The following is a 12,544-nucleotide window of genomic DNA, read 5'->3' on the forward strand; positions in this document are numbered from 1 at the left end:
TTTGCAGCACACTCCTAACTCATCTTCCCATCAACATTCTTTCCCATTTTAGGCCAACTTCTATATTTCCCTATTGTCTAGATAATTATCTTCTTAAAAATCAAGCTTGACTGTATGTCTCCCTTGAGTAAAACCTTTTCTTTGCTCCCATCATGCACAGAAGGACCTCAAATCTATCTTTCTAGACTTAGTTTACAACTCTTGTCCTCCACCTTTAACTCTTTTCTTTTCCTCCTAGTCTGAGCAGTGGTAAGTTCTATTTCAGTAAGCCCAGTGAAATTATTTTATTTATTCCTGAACCTGCCACCTCCTTTAATGTATTTCTGTATATTTTTAAAAGAAATATATATATTTCCCTCTTCCTGAAATCTCTGTCTGCCTCATCTTCACCTTAGGAATCATTCAAAACATTTTTCAAATGAACATTCAGAGCACATCTGTAGGTTCTAATATAGAAATACGAATATAATTCTATCGTTACTTGAAAAACAACCATCCTTTACTTGAGAAAGTTATTGTCTTCTGCAAAACATCTAGCGTCCAGAGGTTGGACATGTGAGAGGTAGGGGACCATGCTGAACCACACATGATCAAAAAATCAATTCTACTAATAGGAGCATGGCAGGTGTGGAGTCTGATCAGGCTCACACCTAGTTTAGAAGCAGCTCAAATCCCATTTTTGCTCTGATGCTCTGTCGCAGGCAGTCAGATGCTTTCTGTGTTTCTTTAGCTCTCTGTTCACAGTAACATTAAAGCACATATTATAGAGTTGTCTAGTCGTTTGTTGACATGTCTACTGAAATATGAATTTCCTATGGAAAAATCCAATTCTTCTTTATATTCCTGGATATGTAGTTTACTCTGAACTCATTTATTATGAATAAATAAATTTGGAAGAAAAAAGTGAGAGTCTGATTGAAGACCTATGAACAAGAAACCTATTCTTTTTTTAAAATTTTATATCGGAGTATAGTTGATTAACAATATTGTGTTAGTTTCAGCTGTACAGCAAAATGATTCTGTTATATATACACATGTATCTATTCTTTTCCAAATTATTTTCCCATTTAGGTTGTTACAGAATATTTAGCAGAGTTCCCTGTGGTATACAGTGGGCCCTTGTTGATTATCATTTTAAATATAGTAGTGTGTACATGTCAATCCCAAACTCCCAATTTATCCCTCCCCCCTCCTTTCCCTTTTGGTAACCATATGTTTGTTTGCTATGTCTGTGAGTTTGTTTCTGTTTTGTAAAGTAAGTTAATTTGTGTCTTTTTTTTTTAGATTTCACATATAAGCAATATCATGATATTGTCTTTCTCTGTCTGACTTATTTCACTTAGTATGATAATCAAAACTACAATGAGATACCACCTCACACCAGTTAGAATGTCCATCATCAGAAAGTCTACAAATAATAAATACTTGAGAGGGTGTGGAGAAAAGAGAACCCTCCTACACTGTTGGTGGGAATGTAAATGGGTGCAGCCACTATGAACAGTATAGAGGTTCCTTAAAAAGCTAAAAACAGAGCTACCATATGATTTAGCAATCCCACTCCTGGGCATACATCTGGAGAAAAACCATGGTTTGAAAGGATACATGCACCCCAATTATCATTGCAGCACTATTTACAATAACCAAGGCATGGAAGCAAACTAAATGTCCATCAACAGATGAATGGATAAAGAAGTGGTATATATATAAAAGGGAATATTACTAAGCCATTAAAAATAATGAAATAATGCCATTTGCAGCAACATGGAGAAAACTATTCTTGATAGCTCTCAAGTTTCTTGGATTATGTATTTTTACAGGGTAGACTCTACCTGCCAAGTCAAGACTTTAACAAAGGGTTGCTTTCAAAGGAAGTCTTTAAGATATCAGAGTTCCTTATGTCTGCATATTGAGATTTTAGTTTATCTGGAACAGAACTTCTTGTTTAGGAACCTTTTAGTATGGTCATTTAGCTCTTGACAGACTCTTTAGTGGCATGAGCAAGGCCACAATGCTTGTGATCCCTGGTATGTAAGATGTTAAATGAGAAGAGAAAGGAGGACTTTATCCAAGAATCTCAATCCTACTGAGAAGCACATAAACAATACTTTCTCTTTCTCTCATTTAATACATGATCATCTTTTTATTTAAAATTCTTTTTTTTAATTAATTAATTTATTTATTTATCACCTGCACTGGGTATTCATTGCTGCACACAGGCTTTCTCTAGTTGCGGTGAGCGTGGGCTACTCTTCATTGTGGTGCACAGGCTTTTCATTGTGGTGGCTTCTCTTGTTGCAGAGCACAGGCTCTAGGCAAGCAGGCTTCAGTAGTTGTGGCATATGGGCTCAGTAATTGTGGCTCGTGGGCTCTAGAGTGCAGGCTCAGTAGTTGTGGTGCACGGGCTTAGTTGCTCTGTGGCCTGTGAGATCTTCCCAACCAGGGCTCTAACCCATGTCTCCTGCATTAGCAGGTGGATTCTTAACCACTGCACCACCAGGAGAGTCCCTTGATCTACTTTCCATGTCAACTGAGCTTTTGGGGTAGCCTTGATCATCCATATGCAATCAACTGCTTGGCCAGGTTTTGTTTTTTCCTCTTCTTCTACCTGACTAGAACACACTATCCTGTCAGTTCATGACAGCTCAAACTGCAATTTGGGTTGGGATTTAGATATCTCCTAGGTAAGTGAAGTCTGGATCTGGAATAAATGAATATTTTGCTCAAAATCCCAGCCATTCAAGTTCTTCATCAGACCTAAACTTAATCCACATGAGTCTCGCTGTTGATCTAATTAATGGAGGGCTTTTCACACCACAGTAACAATCTATAAGTGGAGAGAAACCAAAGTTAGCCCATCTCTAACTTCCAAGTGATCAAACCGACATTCAAATGATGGTTCTATATAATAATGTTCATCAGAGGTCAACTCTATTCTTTGATGTGGAGCAGCTTCCAAAATGTAGATACATTCCTTGTTTGGTGGATATGAGCCAGGATAATTTGGTAAAGCAAAATGGTAGGCACTGTATAAAAGTTTTAGTCATCAGACCATTTGTTTAAAAGGTATGGGGCTTCCCTGGTGGTGCAGTGGTTGAGAGTCTGCCTGCCAATGCAGGGGACGCGGGTTCGTGCCCTGGTCCGGGAAGATCCCACATGCCGTGGAGCAGCTAGGCCTGTGAGCCATGGCCGCTGAGCCTGCGCGTCCGGAGCCTGTGCTCCACAACGGGAGAGGCCACAACAGTGAGAGGCCCGTGTACCACACACACACACACACACACACACACACACACACACACACACACAAAGTTATGATATTGGCCCAAGTGCAAGTCTTTACCCTTTAGAAATATATAATCTAAGAACTTGAGAGTTACCCAAAATAGCGTTTTTATTCCAGTGTTAGGGAGATTACTTTAGTGAATTACAGAGTCCCAACCAAGATTGGTAGCAGGCAGGTTTAGTAAGTTTTCTAGAATAACATCACTTTAGGGAGGCTTGAGTTCCTAGGGTCAAATATAGGTATAACTGCAGCTACTTCTGGTAGTTGCTGTAAATCCAAACACTTGGCAAGAAATTTTCTTTGGGGATACTGACTGTATATGTTAGTGTTAACTAAAAGAGCTATAATTTGAAGCCCACTGGTGGCACCGTATCAGGAGCTATGTAAACATATAGACATGGTATTAACTTGTGTATAGGTTCCCAAAGGATTATGTAGGATTCTGGTCCAACAATGATACCAATAATACTTTCATTAGTCTCCAGATCCTTCTACTCTTTATGTCAGGAGAGAGCTGACTTACCTTTAGACTGGGTAAGCCTCAGAATCTCTGAACAATTAAAGGTCAGGAGAAAATAAGTCTCAATGGAAACTGGTGAGATTCTTGCTAATAAGTCAAGGGGATTTTGAATGATTAGTTAAAGAATAGAGAGATGAAATATTTTTTCTCCACAGTTGTGGTGAGTCTCATAGTGGATAAACAGAGTACTTTGTAGCAGTACTTTTGTTTACTTTGTAGTTGTTCAATGGTGTGACAACTCTCAGTGAGATTGTGTAGTTACAAGAACTTAATAAGTGAAAAATACTATATACATGAAGGAAATATAACAATACATTATTAGCATAAATTTAGAATTTACACAGTAATAATATCTATGAAAATATAGTAGAAGTTACTCTGAGAGAGATTATTTTAAATCATTTGAATGAAGTAACCATAACAACATCATTTCTCTGATCTTGTACGAGGCATTATCCCAGATGTACATCTGTCATAAGCCATTTATCCAACTCTGTAATGCAGACTTACCTAAGTCTAAAATGCAAATGACACATATTTAGAGGGAAAACGTATTCCAACTAGGAGAAAAAAGGCAAGATTTTGTTGTCTTTCATGACTCATTTAAACCTATTGCTTTACTTTCATTATGAATGTCTCTGAATAGTGCCAAAACAGACAGGTGAAAAGTGGAAGATTAAGTCATGTTCAATCAACCACCTGTTTGCCAACACCATGCCAAATATAAATATGCCATTAAAATTTTTTTCTTCATCAAGTTGGTTAATTTTTTTTTTCACTCTCATCTTTGTTATTTTCTTCCTTCTTGATTTGAGTTTAGTTTGCTTTTCTTTTTCTAGTTTCTTAGCATAGAAGGTTATTTTATTTTAAATCTTTTGTCTTTTCTAATGTAGGTGTTTAAAGTTATAGATTCCCCCAAAGTGCATTCCATAATGTCAATAGCATACAAAAATACTTCTAGATAGTTTGTTGCTCTCTCCTTTTACTCTTATTGTCACAAATTATATTTTTGTATAAATTATGTGCCCATCAACTTAGATTGATAAATATTGCATCATGCAGTTGTCTTTTAAATCAGATAGTGAAAAACAATAGAGGTTACAAACCAAAAATACATTTATACTGTGTTTTATATTTACCTATGTAGTTATCTTTACTGATGCTCTTTATTTCTTCATATAGATGCAAGTTACTGTCTACTCTCATTTATTTCAACATGAAGTCTTCCTTTAGAATTTCTTATAAGACAAGTCTTCTAGTGGCAAATATTAGTTTTTGTTTATCTGAGAATTTCTTAATTTCTTCTTTATTTTTTAAGGATAGTTTTGCCAGATATAACATTCTCAGTTGACAGTCTTAGCACTTGGAATATGTCATCCCACTCTTTCTGGCTTTCATAGTTTTTCAATGTGAAATCAGCTGTTATTCTTATTGAGAATACCTTGTATGTAATGAGTCACTTCTTTCTTATCTCTTCCAAGTTTCTCTCTTTGTCTTTGACTTTAACAACTTGCTTGTAGTGTGTTTCAGTGTGGATCTTTGAGTTTATTGTCCTTAAGGTTGCTACACTCCTTGGTTGTGTAAATTCATATCTTTCATCAAATTTGGGAAATTTTTGACCATTATTTCTTCAAATATTCTCTTTCCTTTTTTTCCTCTTCTCTCCTTCTAAGACTTCCAAATGCATGATTTATGATGTTTCACAAGTCTCTGAGGCTTGTTTGATTTTTACTTTTCTGTTCTTGTTGCTGTTCCTCAATTGACCTGTATTAATGTTCACTGATTCTTTCCTCTGCTTGCTCAAATCTGCTGTTGAAATAATCTAGTGAATGTTTTATTTCAGCACCATATTTTTTAATAATACTTTTCAGCTCCATAATTTCTATTTGGTTCCTTTTATAATTTCTACCTCTTTATTTATATTCTGATATGGTCTTTAGTCCTTTAGACATGATTTCCTTTAGTTCCTTTAATATATGTTAAATAGCTGATTTGAAGACTGCCTAAATCTAGTATTAGCACTTCTTAGAGCCACTTTCTATGGATTTTTCTTTTCTGGGAAGAAACCATATTTTCTTATTTCTTTGTAGATCTCACAACTTTTTGTTGAAAACTGGGCATTTCAAGTACAGTGTGGCAAATCTGAAAAACACATTCTCCTCCTTCCTCAGGGTTGCTGTGGTTGTTGTTTTTTGTAATTGTTCTTGTTTGTTTAGTGACTTTTCTAAACAAATTCTGTAAAGTCTATCATTGCCATATGTGGCTACAAAAGTCTTCACTCAGTCTTCTCAGTGGTCAGCCAATGATTTAACAGAGATTCTTTAAATGCTTGGAACCAATGATTCTTACAGTCTTTGCTGCAGAGTTCTGTGTGGGTGACATGCCTTTAATACCCAGGTAGGCAGTTTAAAACTCCTCCTTAACCTTTGGTCCTGTTATCAGCACCTCAAGGAGGTGAGAGTTGAGCACTTAAGACCTTCTCAGGTCTTCCTGGAGCAAATTCTCAGTTGTCCAGAGTCCTGGGCATTCATGTGGCTTTCTAGATTTCCAGGAATATGAAAGAGCTTTTGCAAGCCCCTATGGACATCTCATTTCTCAGCCTTTTCTTTTAAGGCTTTGATCAGTATATATGTATGTATATATATATATATATATATATATATATATATATATATACACATATATATATATATATATATATATATATTTTTTTTTTTTTTCGGTACATGAGCCTCTCACTGCTGTGGCCTCTCCTGTTGTGAAGCACAGGCTCCGGACGTGCAGGTCCAGCGGCCGTGGCCCATAGACGCAGCCGCTCCACGGCATGTGGCATCTTCCTGGACTGGGGCACGAACCCATGTTCCCTGCATTGGCAGGCGGACTCTCAACCACTGCACCACCAGGGAAGCCCTGATCAGTATATTTGTTGCCTCAACTTTTATCCATCACTTCAGGTAGCTATTATATTAAAATGGTTGACCAAGCTCTCCTCACCCTTCACTTCACCCTCCAGGGAAAGATGTTTAGCACTAGGTGAGTTTGAGCAAGGTCAAATAAAAGTAACTTTTGAATGAGATCTTCCAAGTTACCACCAGACAGATCAAATAGTGGCACTTCTTTGGGAATGAGATCCATTCTTCTGTCTACAGTACTGACAACACAAACTGCTATTTTCCAATCTACCACTGATTTGGGGAATAGGCGATGGACTAGAGCAAATTGAAACACTACAAAGCTTGCTGTTCTTAGTGATAATCAGCCACTTTTCTTGATTAAATGCTCCCCATGTTGCTGCAAGCCTTTGGTTAATTTCCAGAGTTTTGAAAAACTTGATTCTGACAATTTTTTTCCAGTTTTGTTTTTGTTGATTTTATGGAAGGACAGATTTTCAGAGGTCCTTAAGTTACTTGAATAATATTAAAAAATATATATATATACACACACACACATACATATAGTGATGTAGAGCTCAAGTAGACATATAAAATGAGATTTCAATAACTTGATCTCTAACTTAAAATAATTACATATTAATTGAACATTTATGTGGTTAGCAATGTACTAGGGGGATTCAACTGGATTTAATATTTTTAGTACCTGAAAGGGGTTGGCACTCTTATTTTTACAGATAAAGAAACCGAGAGACAGAGAAAAAGAAAATGGATTAATTCACCTATGATCCATATCTAGCAGGCTAACTCAAGGTTCATTGCCTTTGTTAAGTTTGCAGTTAGGTTATCTTTCAAAAATTCAACTTTGGGGTGACAAATGTTCTCAACTGGATAAATAAAACTCCCTGTTATGGTTGTTGTTGAGAGCAGCTCTGCATTATATTAACAGTAGGTTCAGATGATCTTGAGCATTTACTATCTAAAACACTTTACCCACAATGTCATACTAGACCTTAAAACAATTTTGAGATGTTCCCAGTATTCTTAGTTTTTTTTTTTAATGTGAAAATTGATACTTAGAAATTTTGCTGGCCCCAAATCAGTGTTATATATGAAAAATAATCCTGATTAATAAACTAAAAAAATCTCATCTTCTTCATCTCAAATTAATGTCTTTGGTGATGGGTTTGGAAGCCACAAAAATATCAGTTTATTTTCTAACAAAGTAACCTATTAGTTTTCTGGAAACAATTGAGGAAAATGAATGTATGGATATAGTAATCTTATATTAATATTAACTATTATGCATTTGGCATCTACTATAGATAGCTTCTTGCTATGTATTATCTGTAATCCTCATATCAACCCAGTAAGGTAGGTATATTGGTTCCTTTTTAATATAAAAACTAAAGATCAGAAAACCTAAGTACTGCCTAAAGTCACACAGTTAATAAATGGTTGAGCTGAAAAACCAATTACAGACTTATCTGACCCCAGATTTCAAGCTTTTTCCATTGTGCACAGCTGCTTAGCACTTTGTAGACAAAGTACTTGCAAGGTACTGTGAGTGATAAATGGGCATCAGTGGCATGCAATAGCAAGGCACCATACTCAATGCAAAGGCGTAACTGAATGATCATCAGATTTTTTTTTAGAATAATTGCTCTCTAGTTTGGAAGCTCAATATGGAGAATTTCAAACTTAACACAAATTGAAACTTATATCCCACAAAGAATACTTCTTCTCAGGTGCCAAGAGTCCACAGATATGATCGATCCAATATGTACTACTCAGTTCTTTTCTTTTTAGAACCTAATGAAAAACAGAATTAAAAAACAGACAAAAATCACATTTCCTTCACAATCACACTGTTGCTATGCCAATTCTCAAAAATACAGCTGGCTGTCAAAAATATGCTCTATTATAATGTCTTTCCCCCAGTAGTCTTCTAGGTTCTTGAGATGCAGAATGGAAAACACAATCCCCAACCTCAAGGAGTTCCCATTCTTTATCTACTTGCATAGAATATTGCATCTTTTCTATAAAATAGTCACATATTCTGGATTTGGAAGAAACAACAGGCTAGTAGTCTTCCTTTGTTTTGTGCTAATGATTCACACCCATGACTCTAAATCTGAGCTATATCCATGCAACAGAATAAAGAGATGAAAAATGATCCATGGGTTCTTGAGAATTTAGTGTATTATAATGATAGCTATCATCTGATGAGTGACTATAATGTGTAAAACGTTACCTTAGTTTTACCTGTTTTACTTCCTATTATGGAGGCATCAGCTTTATATTTGTGTTTAAGATTAGAAAATTAAAGCCAGAATGATATAAGCAATGTGCGTAAGATCATATAACAAATAGACTTTAGGGATGGGATTTGAACTCAAGAATATTAATACCAGAGCCCTCTTTGTACAACTGCATCATATAGTTTGACAATCAAAGCCAATTGGGGGGAGGTGTTATTTACTATTTAATTAAATGATGGTGCATTAAGCATCATCAAAGCATAACTCCAATATGATTAGGGAGATAATTAAATTAATTTACAAAATGGGATATATTTGGAAAGCTATTAGAAACCTATGTGATGAAAAAAATTGGTATCTTTATCATAAAACTTATTTAAAACCAATAATAAGATGAGAGACACCTTACATATTAATATAAACTAGAAAAGAAACAAAAGAAGAGCTATAAGTGATCCTTTAGTTTAAGACAATACATTTAGACCCTCAGGCAACTAAAAAAATGTAACTCAAAGTCTCAGTATAATGCCAGTTTAACCTATACAATTGGTAAAAGTTAAATTTTTTTAATGATTTGCAGCTTTAGAGGGTATATGGAAAAAATGGCACATCCATACTTATATAATAGTTTTATTAAACTTTTTTAAAAATATAAGACACACAGGGCTTCTCTGGTGGTGCAGTGGTTAAGAGTCCGCCTGCCGATGCAGGGGACACAGGTTCATGCCCTGGTCCGGGAAGATCCCACATGCCGTGGAGCGGCTGGCCCCATGAGCCATGGCTGCTGAGCCTGCGTGTCCAGAGCCTGTGATCCGCAATGGGAGATGCTACAACAGTTAGAGGCCCACGTACCGAAAAAAAAAAAAAAAAATATATATATATATATATTATATATATATATATATATATATATAATATATATATATATATTATATATATATATATTATATATATATATAATATATATATGATACACAGAAATGCAGTTGTCTATGTTTAATAAAAATATATAATGCCAACCTGACAAGTGATATAATCAAAACAGATTACAAGAGTAGACATATGGTTGAAACCAAGAGTCTGAAGTAAGACTTGAAGATACATAAAGATACACCAATTTTAAAAAGAAACACTGTTCTTCCCACAAACAATTATGGAATATATTCTCCAAGACCTTAGGTATGCTTTTAATGACTGCATGTTTTCAAAATATATGTATATAAAATATTTCATGGAATATGGCACTATGTTTTATAAATTTTAAAATATCAGGCTTTCATCAAATGTAAGTGACCTGGATCCTGAGATAGGATCTATTTTACATTGGTTTGTTATATAGAGTGACTATGAAGAAACATAGAACAAATGTGAGTCTGAGTAGTGTATGTTGTCACATTTTTTCCAAATGTTGTTTTATAATAGAAGCAGTAATTACATTACTGCAGTAAGATGAAAGTCTAATTGATCCTCAATATGATTTAGAATGAAAAAAAATTTTAATGTCCATTAACTCATTCAAATATACTACCTGTAGGTGCAAACATTATTTAGAAGGAGCTATAATATTTTATCTGTTCAGATGTTAAATCCCCTAATTTATAGGTATTTCCTTTCTTACAGTAGCAGGGCACTTACATACTTTCCTAAAGTGTTTTAATGCTATGTTTTCATATTTGATTATGATAACTATGTAAAGAAAGGAAACATAATCACCCCTATTTTAAAATAATAGGAAACTGCGGCATAGTAACTTTGTAGGTTGTATGTAAGTCTCACAGAATGTTGTAAACTACTGCGTAGGTATTTTTGGTTTTGTCTGATTTTTTTTTTCTTTTCTACAAGGGTCATTGAAGTGTAGATTGGGGAAGGTACTCTATTCATTTGTACATTCATTTAATAAACAACATGCTTAAAATTCTATTAAACCAAGTCAACTTCTCATTTTCTTTCATAGTTTCTTGACAAAGTTGCTTCTCTGGTTGAATGTTTGTCATCACATATCTTACCTTCAACTCTGAATTTGGAAGAACAAATAAAACATGCTGTAAATCTCTTGGCACAGCATCATTCAATAAGAATGTAATGTTAGCCCCTATATACTTTAAATTGTAAAAAACTTTAAATAGGTAAAATTAATTTTATTATTATATTTATTTAACCTAATATATCCAAAACATAATTTGAACTTATAATCAATATAGGAGTTATTAATGAGATATTTTACATTTTTGTACTAAGTCTTTGATATTACATGTGTATTTTAGACTTATAACACATCTCAATTTTAGCTTGTCACATTTCAAGTACTCAATGGCTAAATGATTATACAGTACAGTGAGAGCAGTTGGGACAACTGATTGTCTACTTTGACTCTAACTTAAATAAAATTTGAAATATTTCCAGACTTTAAATGGACTCTGCGGAATATGTCTGCTTGCAGAGTTACCATTAAGCTCTGATATTTAACCTGTATTCTCATAATATGTGCATAATTTTTTTTTTTTTTCGGTATGCGGGCCTCTCACTGTTGTGGCCTCTCCCGTTGCGAAGCACAGGCTCCGGACGCGCAGGCTCAGTGGCCATGGCTCACGGGCCCAGTCGCTCGGCGGCATGTGGGATTTCCCTGGACTGGGGCACGAACCCATGTCCCCTGCATCTGCAGGCGGACTCTCAACCACTGTGCCACCAGGGAAGCCCTATGTGCATAATTTATTAATTGAAACATGAACTTCTTTTAACTGACTGCGATTTCTTAGCTGCTCACTCTATTCTGAACTTTTCCTTTTTTCAGTAATATCTTTCCCATCTCCACAAGGACCAGCTTTAGGACAAGAGAGTAAATCACATATCTTTAGTACAAAGAAAGTTTCATCTTCCAAAAGAATCCCATTTCCATTCATTGATGCCTGATTTCCATATAAATCATTTAGTTCCTTTGTTTTATTGTTTTATTCATCTCCTAGCATCTATAATAGACAAACTCCAAAATTTCAACTGCTAAACCACAAACTCACTTTCTCTCAGATAATAGACCAAATACGAGCTACTTTTCAGCAAGGTCCCTGGGGAAGGGGTAGTGGTACTTCCATTCCACGAAGTCATTCAGATGCCAAGCAGACTAAGGTCCTGCCTTGAACATATAGTTTCCAAGATGTAGGCATAATTCATTTTATTGTGTTTTGATTTATTGTGCTTCACAGACATTGTGTTTTTTTGCAAATTGAAGGTTTGTGGCAACCCCAGTCTATTGGTGACATTTTTCCAAAAGCATGTGCTCACTTCATGTGTCTGTGTCACATTTTGACAATTCTCACAATATTTCAAACATTATCATTATTATTATATTTGTTATGATGATCTGTGATTTTGTTATGGTGACTTTTGATGTCACTATTGTAATCTGGGGGGACACCATGACTGTGCCCATAAAAGTTAGGCACTTAATCAATAAATGTGTGTGTTCTGAGTGCTCCACTGACAAGCCCTTTCCCCTTCTCTCTCCCTGTCCTTGGGCCTCCTTATTCCCTGAGACACAGCAGTATTGAAATTAGGCAAATTAATAACCCTGAAATGGCCTCTAAGTGATCGAGTG

Source organism: Mesoplodon bidens (assembly GCF_964165515.1).
Source record: "Mesoplodon bidens genome assembly, chromosome: 5".
Taxonomy (NCBI): domain Eukaryota; kingdom Metazoa; phylum Chordata; class Mammalia; order Artiodactyla; family Ziphiidae; genus Mesoplodon; species Mesoplodon bidens.